The sequence below is a fragment of the Cyprinodon tularosa genome, unplaced genomic scaffold, assembly GCF_016077235.1.
Source record: "Cyprinodon tularosa strain WSP-4 unplaced genomic scaffold, ASM1607723v1 ctg208, whole genome shotgun sequence".
Classification (NCBI taxonomy): domain Eukaryota; kingdom Metazoa; phylum Chordata; class Actinopteri; order Cyprinodontiformes; family Cyprinodontidae; genus Cyprinodon; species Cyprinodon tularosa.
In genome coordinates, this window is record NW_024038770.1 from 425,295 (window position 1) to 444,275 (window position 18,981).

Consider the following 18,981-nt stretch of genomic DNA (forward strand, 5'->3'; position numbering starts at 1 on the left):
AAGGCATTGAATTCTTCAATATAAAACTATGGCCTTAAAGGTTTTGTAGAGGATTTTTTGCAAGACCCACCCTCTCCACTTTAAAAAAAAAAGCACATGCACAACCCTGTACCCGCTCCTCACCTATAAAATGCATGGGAGAGCATGCATGATCCTGTTTCTCCTCATGCACGCTCTGTTTAAAAGTTGCTGTTCTCATAGCTCATAGAAGCTTACTGTGCCCGAATGTCCGTCCTAACCCCTAAAATCCCTCAATCACTATATAAAGCGGGGACTATATAGTGAACTTTATAGTAGGACCACTTATTTAGATGATCCACCCAGAAATAAAAGATTGTCCTCTATACCTTTAATTGGTATTATAAGCTCTTAAATTGGTCTTTCATAGTCTTCAAACTGTTACTACGTCATTTATAGGGTTTTATTTTGTAATCCATATCAAACATGAAAATAATTGACAACTTTTTTTTTTTTACATTTACTGAACGGCATAATGTAACCATTATTGGTTCCGTCCCAATAGCGGTACCAATAAAAACTATGTGCCGGATAGACCTTGGGGTGATGCGCCACTAGCTTTTTATTTGGACAACATCTGGACCACATAAATTCAAAGAAAAATTGGTTATCCAGCCAAGACTTTTCCGCATGGCTAAAACCAATACCATGGAATGTATATGAGGCACAGTGTATTTTGTGGAAGAAGCTATTAAAGCTGGGTACAATGGGAATGAAGGCAGTGGAGTCACACATATGAAGCATGAAACACAAAGCGTTGAAATCAAGTTACCGAGAAGCAGCAGTTATTTCTCAGTTCTGATCCAACCTTCAAAGCCATCTTCGACATCAACAACAGCGCCAATAGCACCAAATCTCTGGATAATGTTTGGCAGTATGCCTACAAAGAAAGCAGAGGTATTGTGGAAATAAAGTTCATGAATTTAGTACAGTAGTTGTTAGAAATACCAGTTATTTGTGTGTTTTATAGCTCTCTTTCTTTATGGAAAGTTTTTAAAATAGGAAATATTTCTACAGGGCCAGAAAGTAAGGGTTTATGCTAAAATAAAAATTTGGGTACATTTATTGTGTTTATTATGAAGTTGGTTTTAATCTTTCATTTCAAGTGGCATAAAAAAAGTCTACAAACGTCTTGAATTTAACTCCCCTTACGCATTAGGAGCAATGTGGAGACCCCAACTGCCACACCACAACAACTCATCAGTAGATGCCTGTACAGATTGGGATCTGCTCACCCTTTGCGTAGCTCTCTAAATTGCATGGAGGTTAAAAAGTCAGACTTAACTGGTGTGACCCTTGCTTAACCCAGACCTAATCTCTTAGAAACACAACCCACTCACCTGCCCAACCACAGTCTACTGTGTTACCCTAAAAACAAGGGATGATGATTTAATGTAGCACATCCAATCTTTATAAACTTTAATTTGGAAGAATAAGTAATTTATGTTAGAGAAATTATTCTGAAGGCAGTTGCTTATACTTGAGTTTACTTAGCATTATAAGAATAAAAGCAAAATAAATAAAATAAGTCTACGACCATAACATGTAAGGAATTGTAGAAAATTTAATCTCACCTGTAGATCAATTCCAAACTCTTTTATGTGAATGTGCCTTATTCTTAATGAAAAAAAACTAACACTTTTCTCTAAGAATCACTAAAACACACATTTAGTAATCATCCACTGTAGAGGTTCCTTCATTTTGTTGAAAGAGTTATTTAGGATCTTGTTTTGCCAACAAGACAAATGTCTTTTTCCTGTAAACAGGTTATTACGAGCAGGGCTTTGACCTCACACTCCTGCACATTTTCTGCTCAAGGCCTCTATAACTATGGTCTCAGTTTTATTTATTTTTTCCAAGTACGGAGCACCATCCATTGCCAGAGCTTCTTGTCTGTCATCCTGGTGCAGGGACAATGTCTTCCTGACATCAGATCTTCTTGTAAAAGATGTTGCCATCACTCTGACTTTGGGTAACACACAAGTACACGGGAAAGTCTCAACAAACATTTGGGCCACATGAACACAGAAACACACAGGCACACAAATCTAATCTGAACCTGAATCAAATCCCATCCCTTTGTTTTTCACACCGCAGTGGAGGGAAATGGTATTGGGAGTAGTGTACACTGGTAATCATTTCTTCACTGCAATTTTAGGGGTTACTCCCTCCCTCCTAATTCTCACTGCCATCACACTATCCAAAGGAGAGAAAGATTTCAATCACTTTATAGCTGCCACCATAGCTTTGGCAAATTGTTGACAGCTAAATCCATGTTGATCCTTTGAGTGATTGCACAGCCCAAAAAGCCTAATCTCATTTTCCCTTCAGGTCCTGAGTGCCTGCAAATGAACAGACATTGAAGTATAGATAGGTCTTCAATGTACTAGCTATATGAAAGAGGGTTGCATTTTAGAGAAGAGGCATTTTTTAGAGTTACAGACAATTTTTTTAAAATTACAATCACCATTTTGGAACTGTTGAAACTGTTAGTAAATAATGTGTTGATATATCTATATATATATATGTATGAAAGTGTGTGTCACATTAAAACATCTCGTACACTGGTAATCATTATATGATTGTACATGTAGAAGTATTCTGTGAATGATGCTGAATGGTTGACTCTCTCTTCATCTACAGAAGGCTGAGAGCAGATGTCAATTATATCTGTTAGAGTGGATATTACAATACAACCTAAAGAATCTAATATTATTACCAGGTGGAAAAATTTTTTGAAGAGTCAGATTTTATATTAAGATAAAAAGTGAAAAGGAAAGCTCTATGTATAAATCTTTAAGCTTTTTCTCTCCGGCTTTTCTTGGGAAGATATCACTCAGAACAAACACTTTAAATAACACTTCATAAGGTTTATGTATTAAATTACTATGAGACGTGACAACAGATTTTAACAGAAATTGTAATCTTACTCAGACCAGAGAAATGGCTCAGGTTACAAATGGCAGCAGTTACCACCATGCTGGCTTCTTCAGAAAGTCAGCCCAGAATATCAGTTAAAGAAGCATTTTATACATGCAGCCTGCCACATCACATCTGACATCATTAAATCATACATGAGGAGACATCTCTGGCTCCAGCCATATCAAAATATTACAGTGTTCTAGATCAAGAACATTTTGAATGCACAGAGACAGAGCTCAATTTTAAGAATTATCCCTTCTTTCGGTGCTCCCATTTTTATTCCAAATAATTGTTATGTACATGATGAAGATGATAACGTCTCATCCTGACAGAAGAACTGTCCTAAATAGAAAAAAATACCCTTAACATGTAACAGTTATAGATCTTTCCCATCTTTAATCTGAATAACTAACAATGAAAGGAAAACTGCATCAAACTGCAGCCTAACGTATTAGCCTAAAAAAAAAAAAAACCTTTAGGAAGGAAAAATACTTTAAATTAGGATCACATTTTTGGATTCTGTCCTCCATCTGTTTGATTTTTATATTCTAAACTTAAAGGTCAAATAGAAAGGAGTGCGTCTAGAGCAGTTCTACCTTGTGTGATGGTATATAATCCTTTCTTTTCTCTATGTGGCTGGTCTAAAAATGTTCCAAGCAATAAAAATCAAGAGAATTTTACAATTTTACAATTTCTCTAGTGATCCTCAGCTGTGACGTCAGTGTAGTCAAACGCTCTCTCACAGCATCAGTTGGATTCAATATTCCAAATGGCTAGTTTTTATGTTGTGTAGTTTTAATAAAGTTCCTGATGGCAATAAAGCTGATTCAAAGCATTGTTTATATTTTTATGAAATATTTTATTTAATAAAACAATGAACCCAAGCTAGTTGCACAGTTTAGTATAGCCGCAGCTCCAGGCGGATTTCCATATCATTATGGTCCGGCCTCCAGAACAACAAGAACCATGATGGATAAAAGTCAGTTACCGCATGAGGAGATCCACAGCTCGAACCCCACCAGCCTACAGCCATGAGCCGAACCAGGTAAAAACCACATCCGAAGGGCAATGTTTCCCACCCGGACAGCATGAAGGGCCATGTTCTTACCAAGGGACCGCCTTTCCTGCCCAGGCACAGCAGCGCTGCACAGCCTGCTATGCAGAACCGCCAGCACCGCACACAGGACTCCAACACTGACAGTCAGCCTTCATGCCTGGCCGCAGAAGCACGCTGAGAACCAAACCGAACCCAGCCACCACAGAACCAATCCGAATCCTGTGAACCCTCTTCAAATAAAACCTTAGACTCTGGTCTAAACTAATAAAAACACAGAACCTTACGGAAAATGTTCTGAAAGATAATGAACTTCTACCGGCTCTGCGTAAGATCAAAGAACATTTAGCAGCAGTGATAAAACCAGCAAGCATTAATAAAACCACTAAGACTTGCTTCATATTTGTCTTCATTAAAGGATAAAAAAAATCCATAACAAAGATGAATTAATATGGACTGGATTAATATGACTACTTCCTTACTATACTGACGTCACAGCATCCCTCAGTGTGTCACGTGACCGAATGAGGAATTTTAGGTTGTCTGCTATTTTAGTGAAGTATTTTATGCTATAAACAACAAAATGCTGGACATTTTTTCACTTGTTATGTATTTAATGTTGTACATACTATCAAATTAGAACTATAAGTAATTTGAACTTTAAATTTCTAGCTTTTATTAGCTGTCTGTTAAAAATTGCCATAATTAGGGGATCTAAATTTTTTTAAATTAGAGTTTTGTAATGATGATGCCACCTGTGGCAAAACACAGAACTGCAACACTCATTTCCTTGTACTTGTAGCTCGCACTCATACTTGACAAGGTGTTTCCCTTCTTCAACTTTTTTCACCTGATGTGGAGTTGCCATTGGCGTCTGAGTTGAGCTAAATGTTGGTCACGTCTGCATATCCACTAAATTGATCTTGAATATAACCATTCATTTGTTTGCTAGAATGGATCCATTTAACATGGACGTGGTTGACAATTCCATGATAGAGTATTCCAAAGAACAGTGAAGGAGCTTCAGACCCGAAGTACATTCAGGGAAATTACTACAGGCTTTTAGATGCATATGCTCTACACTACTGAGGTGCCAGTCTGCTTTACATATGAAGTTTGATCCTTTATGAATAAAACAAGGTGGTTAAAAGACATTTTTAAGTAAAAACTTAAATAAAGTCAAGAGGATGGGGCTTTAACTGGAGCAGGAGAAGATGTGCACAGTTATAACTGACTCAAAAGCTGGATGTCATGTAAAGATTTTGAGTTGAAAAAAAGAGAAAGTTCTCAGAAAAAGATAGACAATGTTATGGTTCCTATTATTGCATAGCTGTCAGAAGCATTTCCTTTGAATAGATAAAAGTGTTTTTCCTTGAATAAGCTTTTCCTGGAAGTCTGCAGGACACAATGGCTTCTAAAAGAATGACTGTAGGGTGGCCAACATAATTATCTGATAAAGATCCAAAGAGGATGAATGATTGCTCCAAAAACTGCATTCTTAACTCCGAAACTTGTGCATCATTACCCATCAGGTTGGGCCACTACTTCACTACAAAACTTCTGTACTGCTAAACTGAGGTAATTCTTCTTTGCATTGGGAGGTTGAGAAAGGACACAACCATATTCCTTGAGGCACAGAGGTTCTATCTCTTAACACATGACTTCTTTGCTATCCAAAAAAAAAAAAAAAAAAGGTTGTGAAGTTTGCAGAAAACCTGATTGTGGTGGGTCTCTAACAATGATGAGACCCACAACAGAAATGAGAGATCAGATGCAGTGGTGCTTAGGGCATTTACCAAAAAGTAAACTAGAGAACTTGTCTTAAACACCAGCAAAACCCAGACTTAGTGTATGTTGCACTGTACTGGACTATAGAGGGTCTGCTGATAATTATTTAGCGAGGAAAGTTTTATTGGCTGTCCTAAAATTCACAAATTTAAATCATCATAATTTGCATATTTGGTCAAATGTTGATAGGTGTGTGGTAAAAGCAAGCTCTACAGACTGGATGAGGCAGTATATGTTGTGAATGAAATGCAGGGAGGGATTTATTTTAATGCTTCTTTAGAATCATGGACACTCAACTATCCTTTTGGCCACAGTTTATCATAAAGAGCAATCCTACTGCATTAGACTGTAGTCTGGTTGGCTGAAAACTCAGTGTTCATCATGGGCCAGAAAGTCTGGGTGAGCCATGAAACATGCTTTCCTTCTTAATTTTCTCATTTTTAAGTTATCCATCATACAGTACGAAACATGAATGTCACAATAGTCTTTAAATTGTTGTTGTTGTCTTCAACTTATCTGGGAGCGGGTGACAGGGGCAGCACTCCCTGATTTTACTCTCCCCCAAAAAACCTCCAGCTCCTCTGGGGTAACTTTGAGTTGTTCCCAGGCCAGTCGAGAGACAGATTCCCTCTAGTGTGTCCTGGGCCGTCCACCGGGCCTCCGCCTTATGGGATGAGCCTCGAACACCTCTCCAGGCAGGTGTCATGTGGGCATTCAAAACATTTGCCGCACTACAGTATGATTTAAGTTGCCTCTTAGGTGTTTTGCTATTCATGTGGCAGGTCTTCATGCATAATGGGGCTAAAGGCATAAAGTATATCACACTGCAATTTATATTAATGCCAATATTGAATGAAATTGATAATCTGAGAGCAATGAATTGCAATATTCCTCATGTCACATTTAAGTTGGGAATTTCTGTTGTCTCTAACATGTGGGGGACAGGTTTGCCTGAGGACCACACCTTTTACCATCAGATATATTTTTATAGATCACAACCGTTGCAAGGACGTTATGAACACATCCTTCATAAATGAGACCCCAGGACTAGGTTTAGGCTGCATGAATCCAAAAAAGCGCCAGAAGCATTTCCATAGATCTAACTCACCTGGACATTTGATGTCCCAGTCCATATAGAAAAATGCTACAGAAACATATAATCAAAAACAAATCAACATAAATGCATGTTCTTTTACTAAAGATATGACAAGCTAAGCAAGTAGTCTCCTTTTGTCAGACACTAGAATCCCATCTCATCCACAAACACACAAATATGAAGGAACAATATGTCATATTGTTGACAAGATAATTTGCTCGTATCCAGACAAGCGGTGAAAAAAAAACCAAAAACATTTACACTGAAGATTTTAAACAGGAAATAATTAACTTTTCTTGCGAAGAAAAGTCAGTCTAAAGGGTAGAAAGATAGGCATGCTGCATTAAATAGGTAAAAAAAAATGGTAGTGGCTGTTAGGGAATGAGTGCTAAGAAGATCCCAAATGGCAAAGGAAAGGAAAACTGATTGGTCTTGCTGTACCAGAGCAGGGAATGCATTTGCAAATACTGTGCTAAATTAGAAATAAATCTAAAGGAGCCTTTAATATGGCTCTTGCAATTTCCATATTTTTCTATCTATTTTAAAAGGATGCAGGATGATCTAACAGTAATGGTCATGTGACCTGAACCCAATTAAAAAACCTATGCAATTTTACCAGCTGGGAACTGCGGATGGTATAAATTATGGATCCTCTGTCTACACAGAAAATTAACACTGTTATACTTCTGTGCCAGGGTCAGTCGTTTTAGATATTTCCAAGGGAGGGATATTTTAGGACCTTACAGTTTGTGAAAAACTGTCATATCACTGACATGACCAAGCAGGAGGGGTTTAAAATAACACATCCTTTATGCATGAGTGGAATTACAGGGTTTACCTGCTGTCAGGACTGCTTCTGCAGGATGATAGGTTGTCAACTGCTCCTCACCAGGAGAACTGAAGTATGGAAAAAATGATGAGCACATAATTTTGTTCTAGACCACTATAATATTTTATAAGACCATCATAAATTGTTGCTGTGACTGTAGATTTTGTATATATTGGACTATTGTTAAGTCTGCATTTACCCACAAAATGTGCTTACTCAGCATGGGAAAATATTTTTTGCCTTTTGTGTCTTCTTTCTCAAAGGATATAAGAGGACTCCTTCTTCCAAATCCTCTCTTTCAGAACAGTCTTAAATAGAACAAATTTATTGAGCACAGGTTCACAACACAAAGAGGCATCACTCACCTTGTTTGATTTTCTTTAAGGAAGTGCAGTCGAAGTTATAAAAGAATTCTTTTTATAGCCACAAGAGAATTGCGCTTTCCAATAATTCACTTGCTACAAAGATAGCCTAGCAGCAAGGCTAGATGTAGTTCCCGTGTTGCACAATCTGCCTCAGCATAAATTTGTCTTTTGGGATTAACTGAATAGATAATGTTGCTGCTGTTTATATTAAACCCAATTAGAGAGGATATACATTTTTTTAAATAAGCTTTGTTTTTTTCACCACAGAAAAAATAAGGCCAAAATAGATATAATATAAATTAAAGGCTTACTATGCGTAAATCTGAAATAATACTTTCAGACAGAACTTTCATTGTAGGTTCTTTAGAGGTTGTTGTTGATCATCTTTAAACAAGTTATGAGGTGTATAGCAAATAAATTCATCTTACAAGAAGGATTACAACTTCTGATTTTTGCAATATTTTGGAAAGCTATGTTTTTAAGATTCCTTATCCAGTTTAGTATTGAGTAAAAAGTAGACTTTGATCTACAGAAGATTAAAGTTCAGTCAAGAAGAAAACTGAGAAATGCCTCTTTGATTTGATGTTAGTGGGAACCATCTTTAATGGTTAGCCGCATTTTTTAATCGTTACAGAGTTTGGAAGCTCATGTTAAAGGTTCATACTTCGACATATGATGTGTAGTATAATACATAGGTTGCACCAATAAAACATGTACAGTACTATATATATATATATATATATATATATATATACAGTTGTGGTCAAAAGTGTACATACACTTGTAAAAAATCATAATGTTATGGCTGTCTTGAGTCTTCAATAAGTTCTAAAACTCTTATTTTTCTGTGATAGAGTGATCGGAACACATAAGTAACTAACAACATTAGTATTTGGTTACATGTCCCTTGGCCATTTTCACGGCAACTAGGCGCTTTTGGTAGCCATCCACAAGGTCCTGGCAAGCTTCAGGTCGAATGTTTGACCACTCTTCTTGACAGAATTGGTGCAGTTCAGCTAAATGTGATGGTTTTCTTGCATGAACCTGTTTCTTTAGCACTGTCCACATGTTCTCAATGGGGTTTAAGTCAGGACTTTGGGAAGGCCATTCTAAAACCTTAATTCTAGCCTGGTTTAGCCATTCCTTTACCACTTTTGATGTGTGTTTTGGGTCATTGTCTTGTTGGAACACCCAACTGCGCCCAAGACCCAACCTTCGGGCTGATGGTTTTAAGTTTTCCTGCAGAATTTGGAGGTAATCCTCCTTCTTCATTATCCCATTTACTTTCTGCAAAGAACCAGTTCCACTGGCAGCAAAACATCCCCAGAGCATAATACTACCACCACCATGCTTGACAGTAGGCATGGTGTTCCTGGGATTAAAGGCCTCACCTTTTCTCCTCCAAACATATTGCTGGGTGTTGTGGCCAAACAGCTCAATTTTTGTTTCGTCTGACCAGAGAATTTTCCTCCAGAAGGTTTTATCTTTGTCCATGTGATCAGCAGCAAACTTCAGCCGAGTCTTAAGGTGCCTTTTCTGGAGCAAGGGCTTCTTTCTTGCACGGCAGCCTCTCAGTCCATGCCGATGTAAAACACGCTTGACTGTGGAGACTGACACCTGTGTTCCATCAGCTTCCAAATCCTTGCAGACCTGCTTCTTGGTGATTCTTGGTTGACTCTTGACCATCCTGACCAATCTCCTCTCGGCAGCATGTGATAGCTTGCGTTTTCTTCCTGATCGTGGCAGTGACACAACTGTTCCATGCACTTTATACTTGCGTATAATTGTCTGCACAGTTGCTCTTGGGACCTGTAGCTGCTTTGAAATGGCTCCAAGTGACTTCCCTGACTTGTTCAAGTCAATAATTCGCTTTTTCAGATCCACACTGAGTTCCTTTGACTTTCCCATTGTAGCTTTTGTAGCTGAGTCTAATCACTGGGTCAAATGAGCCCTATTTAAATGGGCTCATGAGAAGTCAACAGCTGTAGTCAATCAGAATCACTTAGAAGAAGTGAAGAGGCCATGACATGAAGCTAATTTGATTGACACAACTCGCTACATCACCAAAGTTGACAAATTTTGTATATTTTTGACCCAGCAGATTTGGTGACATTTTTAGCAGACCCATAATAAATTTATGAAAGAACCAAATTTTATGACTGTTTTTTGTGACAAACATGTATGTGTTCCGATCACTCTATCACAGAAAAAAATAAGAGTTGTAGAACTTATTGAAGACTCAAGACAGCCATAACATTATGATTTTTTACAAGTGTATGTACACTTTTGACCACAACTGTATATATATATATATATATATATATATATATATATATAGTTAACTCAAATTTAGGTAAATCGAACAGATTTAAATAATGGAATAAATTATGTAGTCTATATTTTATTGATTTCAATAGCATATGTATTTCAAGTTTCAGTCATAGAGTGAGACATATACGCAATTGTCTAATGGCATATTCATTTACATTTTTTTTCACTGTTGTTGTTCCCTGATGCAGGCCTATATGTACAATAGTTCTCCATCTTTCTGGCAGTTGCAGAAATCGCATAGGATTCAGTGAAGAGATTTCTCAAACTCTACCCTATTGTCATCTGTCACGTGCATCTTGTCATGTGCCTCAGACTGTTATGTGCACCAAAAAAAGTATAATATGCTACAATTGGAAATCTTAACTAGTTCTAAAAATGTGTTCTGTAACTGTCCAGGAATCTGAGGAACTGACTGTTCTAATAATAGTCATGGTCATACAGTTTTAAGCCATTTATATAGTTTTTGTCTGCCTTTTTTCTCTCGGACCTCCATTCATTTAATTTTGTATCCGAGAGTCATGAGTGTCAATGTGACAGAGCACAGTCACTCCCAACACAGCAAAAAAAATATCTTTGTTGCAGCTGAGGAACAACCAAAATTAATTATTAATTGCCTCGTCTGTTCCTGTTTGGCTGTGATGTCATCCTGGAAAAAAACATCAGCTGTGCTGCTTCTATCAACACCCTTGTTAATAGATGTTGGAGATCGGCCTGTTTTCCAGTGTGGTCCTGTTTCTCTGACCGTGACTGAGTGGATGTGCTCTCTTCGTCCTCTGGCATGGGAGCTGCCTTGGAGCTCGTCTGCCTGGCTGTGTGTTTCCTGGACGGGGCCGCCTTTTACAGCTGCTTTTTGTATCTCTGCTTCTGTCTCCTTGAACCCCAGTCGGCCTCGGCAGATGGCCGCTCACACTGAGCCTGGTTCTGCTGGAGGTTTCTTCCTGTTAAAAGGGAGTTTTTCCTCTCCACTGTCGCTACAAGCATGCTTAGTGTGGGGGATTGTATTTGAGTCAATGAGTCAATGCAATCAACTGGTTTTCCTTAGATAGAAAACTTTGTATCAATTTGACTGTATGATCTGGTTGAACTGTAAAGTGCCTTGAGATGACATGTGTTGTGAATTTGGCGCTATATAAATAAACTGAATTGAATTGAATTGAATGGGAAGCTCTCAAGCCTTTGGCATCACAGGTATCCATTGTTACCTCTGATGTTGTTTGGAGCTTTTAGCAGGGTGGAGTGAATGGCAATGAGGCAGGCAGGGATAAAGACCGTGAACCTAGCCTCTTTCCTGCCTCCCATGAAGTGCATCGTACCCAAGCTAATTTTCTCTGCTATAATCTTACTACTCTGAACGGTGCTCTCATCTTCCACCACTTTAAGCAAATTTTCACCAGCTCTGCAAAAATACTGATGATAAAAAGGGATTATTGAGCAGCTGCTGGGTGACATGCATGCTCAGATGAAACGTGTTGCCAAACATAATAATTCAAGGGTTCTCTCAACCATTTATTCTCAATTTTGCGCTCACAAGTGGAACAGGCAGCTGGGCTGAAGCCTAAATGGGCAGTCTGTGGTATTTTGTTGCAGCTAAGTTTTGATCTTGATCTTTTAGTGTGCTGATCTAGAAAAAAAACACACAAAAAAATGGTCAGATCGGCCCTCACGCCTTCCTCCCCTAAGGACTGGTTTAACGGTCAGAGGTGGAAAGGTGCAAGGTTGCCTTGGCCATGCGTGAACTGATGCTGATGACATTCACATGTCGCTGTGATGCCTGAACGATCCCAGATGTCCTGAGGGTCTTTGAAGCGGGTTTTAAGATACAAGGGAGACAAAAACATCCATGGTGTAATATTCCAGTAGCCTTTCCTTATTTGTTTTTGGGGTTTTTTCAATACATTGTCCTGTCTGGCAATGTGGCAATAAGAATTACTGTCTTGATTCCAAAAAGAGCCCAACAGATTTTACTTTCACAAGTGGAGCAGTACAGCTTTCGCCATAGTGTTCCACTTGATTTATGCACGTAAATAGCTTTATTATAATTAATTGAGGGAGTATTTCAGATTATATAAACACTTAAATGGGAAAGTCAAACAAGCAGAAAGGGTGAAAGAAAGAGGAGATGAAAGGGAGACAATGATAAAATGTCTTCAGTCTGCTTCATCACCTGCAAAGAGAGATGTAAAAAAAAACAGCACAACCAACTGATATAGTATAACAGATACAATAAAGTAAAACCTTGATACCATTGCTGGTTGCTATTTTCTAGACACTGTCACCTGTGGTGTTGGTTAACTGTTACCTCGTTTATAGCTGCTTCTTTTTGCATGTCTGCTTCCCTTTGAACCTTCAAATCACCTCCATCGAAGGCCACTCACATAGAGCCTGGTTCTGCTAAATGGGTGGTTTTCCTCTCCACTGTCACTGCATGTGTGCATGGTATAAGGGATTGTTGAAGAGTCAATGACAAAAAGGAAACAAATATAATTGCCTCAAGCTCATCTATAAGGTGTATTCTGCAACTCAGAGAAGACAATCAGCTGGTTTTCTTCGAAAGGAAACCAATCTCCTTGTGTGATGTGATTGAATTGCCAATGCAAAGTGCCTTGAGATGACATATATTGTGATCTGGTGCTATAAAACTAAACTGAATTGAACTAAATAGAATGCACCAATGCAAAATGTTTAACCCAATTAATAGTGTAAATGAATATGACCAAATTCTTAGGAAAACATCTGTAAACTTTTGAATGTGTCATTATGACTGGGATATTTAACCAAATGGGATAATTATGGCAGGATACTGCTAAATTGCTTTTTTTAAAAAGGCTTATTTTGAGTTATAAAATGAAAATAAAACCTGTCTGAAAAGGGTAAAAAAGGAATTTCCATTGTCCTGTAATTAATTTCAGAATTCAAGTTGTAACTTGTAAAAAAACATGATGGTGCTATAAAAAAAATACCTTAAAAGAGCACTTTTACTCATATTTTGGCAGCCTAGTGGTTTGGGCATTGCACTTCCAGAATCCAGAGGTTCCTAGTTCGAGCCCAGGGCGCCACACAAGGCAGAAAGCAAATTTCCCCCATTGTAGGACAAAAACATGGATTTACATAACATTTATTATTATTATTATTACAAACATTTACAGAATTTTGTTAGTTCCCTAAAGTAGTTAATTAGCAGAATCGTATGCACAGTGGGCAGAAATATTTGAAATAACTCTTATCAACATCATCAGCCTGGTGATTCAGAATTTGAAACTTTTCAAGTTCCATGAGCAGCAGCTCATCTTAACATATCAGAAGAAATCTACAAAAAAAAAATCTTCTCATTGCCCTCCTAACACCTTTTCTAATCAATAAGAACCCCAAGCAGAAATTGCAAATGAATCTTTACTATTTGATTCCCGTATAACGACATTAAAACTTATTTAAAGTCAAATTTTGCGCATTAAGAACCATCCGTGACATTGAACGTCCCCTATTATGACAATTACAGAGCAATGATGTGCTCTTCTCTCACTTCAGAGCACATTACAGACGGGGGGAGAGAAACAGGAGTTTAACCGTGTGAAATATTTACTCTCTTTGCTTTAAACACTTTTCTGCAATCTCTGCCCCGACGGTGCCTGAGACCCCCTTTATAAACTCGCAGGGGGATAGATAAGGGATCAGATATGTGTTAGACAACATTCCGCAGGGCCCGCCTCTTGGAAAGGAGGGAAGACGGTTGTACCTGAAGCTCACAGCGCCATCAGGCCTTCGAATTAGGAACTACAACTGTCCAACAGACCCATCTATCAGCCCCTTTCAATCTCAGTTAACATTTCATTTAAATACAGTGTTTGTGGGTGTTTTTAAAAGATACGATCGTTTGCGTTATTACACTTTACGTGCGTAAAAATACAGGAAACAGCCTTAAAAAAACAGACACAACATAACAAATAAATAAACGGACTGGAGACAACTACAGCAGAAAATAACACAGACTCCACACAAACATATCCATCAGTTTACAGCACACATACACACACAGAGGGACGCACACCGAGTTGGATCCCGGGCAGAGAATGCGTTCCGTTGATCATCTCCAACCCTCCTTTCCAACAAGGCGGATTGCTTCTGCGTCTGACGACAGTCAGTCCCACAAAGACACACACACAATCACGCACGCGCGCAAACACGGTGCTGCTTAGAGCGCAGTGGCTGAAGAGGGACCGCATCCAGGAGCCGCGCGCCTGCCTGCTTACAGAGGAGCCGCGCGTAGGAGTCGATAACCTGTCATCTGCATCCCTGCCTCCTTTTTATTACCAGCATCCTTTCGGACTTGTTCGGGGCGGTCAGAGGAGGGAGTCCCATCAGCATCACTGCCTCACTAGGAGCGGTTTATTTATTTTTTTGGGGGGAATGCTTTTTTTCAACTGAAACGTACATTAGAGCTGCGGTCGCTGTGGAGAAATTCGTTTGAAATCAGGCGGTCAGCGCTTCCTCTCAGTTTGTTTTATGAAAGCCGTCTTTTAAAGGCGGGGGATGGACTTGAGATAGTGCGTCTCAATTTGAGCGCTGGTGGCTGGCTGGGAGTTGCCGTCGCGAAGAGATGCGAAAGCATGCTTGGAAGCTGTGAGTGCTGTCGCAGGTGAGTATCTGTAAAGATGATATCAAAAAAAAAAAAAAAATGCATTTTGGAAGGCTTAATGCTATTTCTATTAATAAGAACGTTTCCATGGATTAGCATTTTTTGGGGATTTGCGTTTTTGTCAATGCGGCTTAATGTGGCGCGCAGCCAAGACATAGGTATGGCTGTATAATGGTGCCAAATCTATTTAAAGAAAATATTCCTGAATTGGAGAGAAAAAAAACTCAGATCTCGCTGCAATGTAAGATTGGAAGACAAACATATATTCTAAAGATTTTTACTAAACCTGTGTTGGTCAGGATAGAAGCTCTCCTGTAGAAAATAGACCACAGAAAATAAGGACTTGAGCTTAGGTGCGTCCTCTGTAGGTTTAAACATTAAACCACACTGATTTTAAATCCATGTTTTACTTATGATCAGTGCATAATTTATTATTTTTTCTTTATTATTGTTTTTCCAGGCACATAGTGCCCTTGTGTGTAAGGTGAAAGCTTAAAGCATTCATCAAATTTAATTGTCCCGCGATTTAGACTGGCTGAGAGTCTGTGAGGGAAGCAGAATGGAGAACCTGTGTGTGATGGTGTGTGTTTGTGTTTGTCTGTGGGTGGGTTGGTGGGGGGAAATGCTGGAGAGTTACAATTGCAATGCGTTACCTTAATCTAGCCCTTATTTGCCAACACCTTTGTTTCTGCTGAGATAACATTTCTCCTTGTGTGCAAGTCGTGATCCATCCCTGAATGCATGTTTTCTTCTTATCCATCTGCAATCGATGCGTATCTGTTATAACGGGCAGCTGGGAAGGGGGAAAAAAAAACCCAATCTGGATTCTGCAGATATTTCCCTCTCCACAGAATTAACTTGGGACTCTTTGTTTTGAACGGAATGACAGTCAGCAGGGGTCTATATATAGCTCTAGCTGCGACAATATGGGACACAGGAAGAAACTTGTGCACTCAGTGTATCTGTTGTTTGGTATTCAAGGCAGCATTGCTTGGATAGACACACATATACATATATGTAATACAGTGGATTCTGATTTTCTAATATTTCAGTCTTCCCCTTATGAGTGTATATTATGTTCAAAAGAAAGAAAAGTATACTATCCACACAAAACCCTGTGCAGCTCAGTATTAAAGGCTGTGTCAGGCTGTGCCTGCGGTTATTCATAAAGTGCTGTAGCTTTATATGTTATAAATAACTGGAGGGAGAGGATAGAGGAGCAGCAGCAGCCTCTCTAGTTTTATCACAACCCACAATCCAATATAATAGATAGATGATACACTTTGAGGTATCACATGGAGACAGGGGCAAGGGTGTGGCGTACTCCTTTTCTTTCCCTCCATGAGGCCTATAAAAGTGACTGTTTTATGCTGTGTTTGTGTTTACCGGCTTTCACGTCACCCCATCAAGCTGATTGTTTTCTTTAATCTGCTGCTGGTCGGTTCATGTCACCTGGTTTTAAGTTTTCCTTTGGATTTCTCCGCTGTGCGATGTGATCGGCCCACTGGGTGCCTTCATCTAATTAATGTGCAGCAGCTGACCTTGGCTATCTAGTGCCATCAATAGGATTCACCTTTTTGCCCCGCAGTAGGTGGTGGCATATTGCAAAGGGCTGACTTATCCTACAGCATTACCCTGCTGTGGACATCCCAGATTGAATTACGGCCCGTTGATCAATGCTCTCAATAACCCGAACCTCCACATAGTGGCTGGTTTAATGCAGAGCGTCAGATATCACAGGAAAATCATGCGCCTTAACACGTTTCAGGGAGGTATGCTTAGATATAAGTGTATTAGTAATCAAATCATATACAGACAGAACGGAGAAGGAAAACAATGAGAGCAGCTTCTGAGTGCGCGCTGCATTAATAATTCATGGAAGAAATCAGCTTGAGCGTAGATTTGACAGCAGACCGGAGCAGGCGAGACAGAGTGGGTGGTGGTGGTGTGGACGGTAACGTTAGAGCTGGGTGACTGATCACAGCCTCTCCGTTTCTCACCGCCACACAAAATGACCAGCAGTGTTATTAGCGAGTGGGCTAATGCCTGCTTATGACATGTTCTCATGTCTCCTGGAGACACTCTCATCTGGGGTGCAAAGCTGACACCTACTGCAGCTACAAGGTGTTTATTAGCTCCCAGTTGTGAGACCACTCTACCTACATGATGTTACGGTGACACAGAGCTGTGAGTTCTCACTTGGGACGCCAATTATGTTGTTTTTAAAAGGAGTCAGATGCCAATCCGCTTGATGCCAGTGTCTTGGTTTGGCAATGCCTGAGGCTGGATTGCATCTGCATGAAATGCCCATCAATGAGATCACTGTGGTCGTTTGATTCAAGGGAGAAGAGAGCTCTTGTTTGACGTTGTCCTTGGTGGATGTCAATGGCATTAGAGGAGGAGGAACAGCTGTGATTGTTGTAAAATAAAAATTCTTTGCATGCAGGTTCACAACTTCCTTGCTTTTCCTTTATTATAACCCCACTAATATATTTATATAATCCATATCCTAACTTTACTGTATAATCTGTATATAGTTATAATATTTATTTTATAGCCTCTTACAATTACTCTCTGCTTATGTATACAATTTAAAGTCCATATATAGTGTCTGTGTACATGTAAATAAATATTTACATCCTGTAGAGCACTTCTTGATAAATGCAAACTACATTTCGTTGCTTTGTTCTTGGGACAGTGTAATAAAAATAAAGTTGAATTCTCTTCTTTCACATCTGCAAACATAAAAATGGATGCATTACTTAATGCAACCTGAACTATCCTATTATTACTTCTTGTTATAAATGAAAGTGACTACATTTACTACAGCATGCCACTCTTGTATTATATTTATATGATATAAATAATAAAATTATATTTGGGATATTGCTGAATTATATTAATCAAATTCTAGATATATTCATTAAAATATGAGAGTTTGCATTACTGTGTTGGTGGTCTTGCGTTGGAGAAGCCAATCGAGTCAAGGAGTTCCTGTTAAATTCTTAACAAAATTCCTTCTTCTCTTGGGATTATCATGATATGCTAATAATCTAGTGCTGTGTTTGAAGACAACCCTGTTCCTGATTTGCCCTTCACGTGGCCTTTGGTACCATCAGGGTGCCGATCATTGTGCCATCAGAAATCAATTATTTAATTAAAATTTAATTTCCCTTAATCCTTTAATGTCAAATACATTAGCATAAGTTATTTATACCAATTCAGACTGTGACAGCAGCGTTTTACATCAACAATGAAAGCTTACTTGACATAATCAGGAGCTGGACTTCTAGCTAAAGCTAAGACATACCTAAAATGATAGTTTACATCTAGACAGTTCTTATACTGACAGATTTAAATCTGATGTAATTTTTTGTAATGTATTACCTTTAATAAATAAATGAAAAACACTAAGGTAAAATAAGGAGTTACCCTTCAGGCAGATGTCCATTCAGATTTCAGTTATTCCTACCTAAGTTATAATGCAAACGCATGTAGAGGCTTCATCTGAATCTTCCTTTTTTTCTGGAGTATTTAAAAATAAATTCAAGGCCTAAAAAAATCACGGCTACAATCTTTGGTGTTTTCAAAGGCATGACAGCCAGACTGAAAAGTTAGATATTTACTTGACTTTTGGTGAAATTACAGCAGAGTGACAAGGCATAATTGATGATACAAGTTGATACAGCTGTCAGGCTAAAGGAAAGTTATATCGCTGTCAGAATGATGTTTGCTTTACAGAAACTGTTGTAAACCATAACAGTAGTTTCGGGTGCAGGTGGTGGCATTAGATGGTTTACTGTTGCGTGGCTATAATTTTTCTTTACGTATCAAAGATATAGAAAGGCTGCAATTGTTTTTTTGTGAATCACTGACATTTATGATGGCTATTCTCTATATCCTCTTATTTTAAAAATGTATGTCATTATTAATGAAATCCCACTG

The 18,981-nt window shown here is 38.7% G+C and overlaps 1 protein-coding gene across 3 annotated transcripts in view; it reads left to right on the plus strand.

The window, feature by feature from the left end:
• The window catches only part of lingo1a (leucine rich repeat and Ig domain containing 1a), a 185,262-nt gene that overhangs the window by 144,266 nt on the left and 22,015 nt on the right, over positions 1-18,981 (plus strand). Inside the window, exon 1 of one of the 3 annotated variants that reach the window (XM_038285189.1) lies at positions 14,440-15,036. The exons of the other annotated variants lie outside the window; for them this stretch is intronic. The gene's annotated coding sequence lies outside the window, so the exon portion shown is untranslated. Of the gene's footprint in view, positions 1-14,439; positions 15,037-18,981 lie in introns of those variants that run through there. 3 annotated transcript variants of the gene reach the window in all.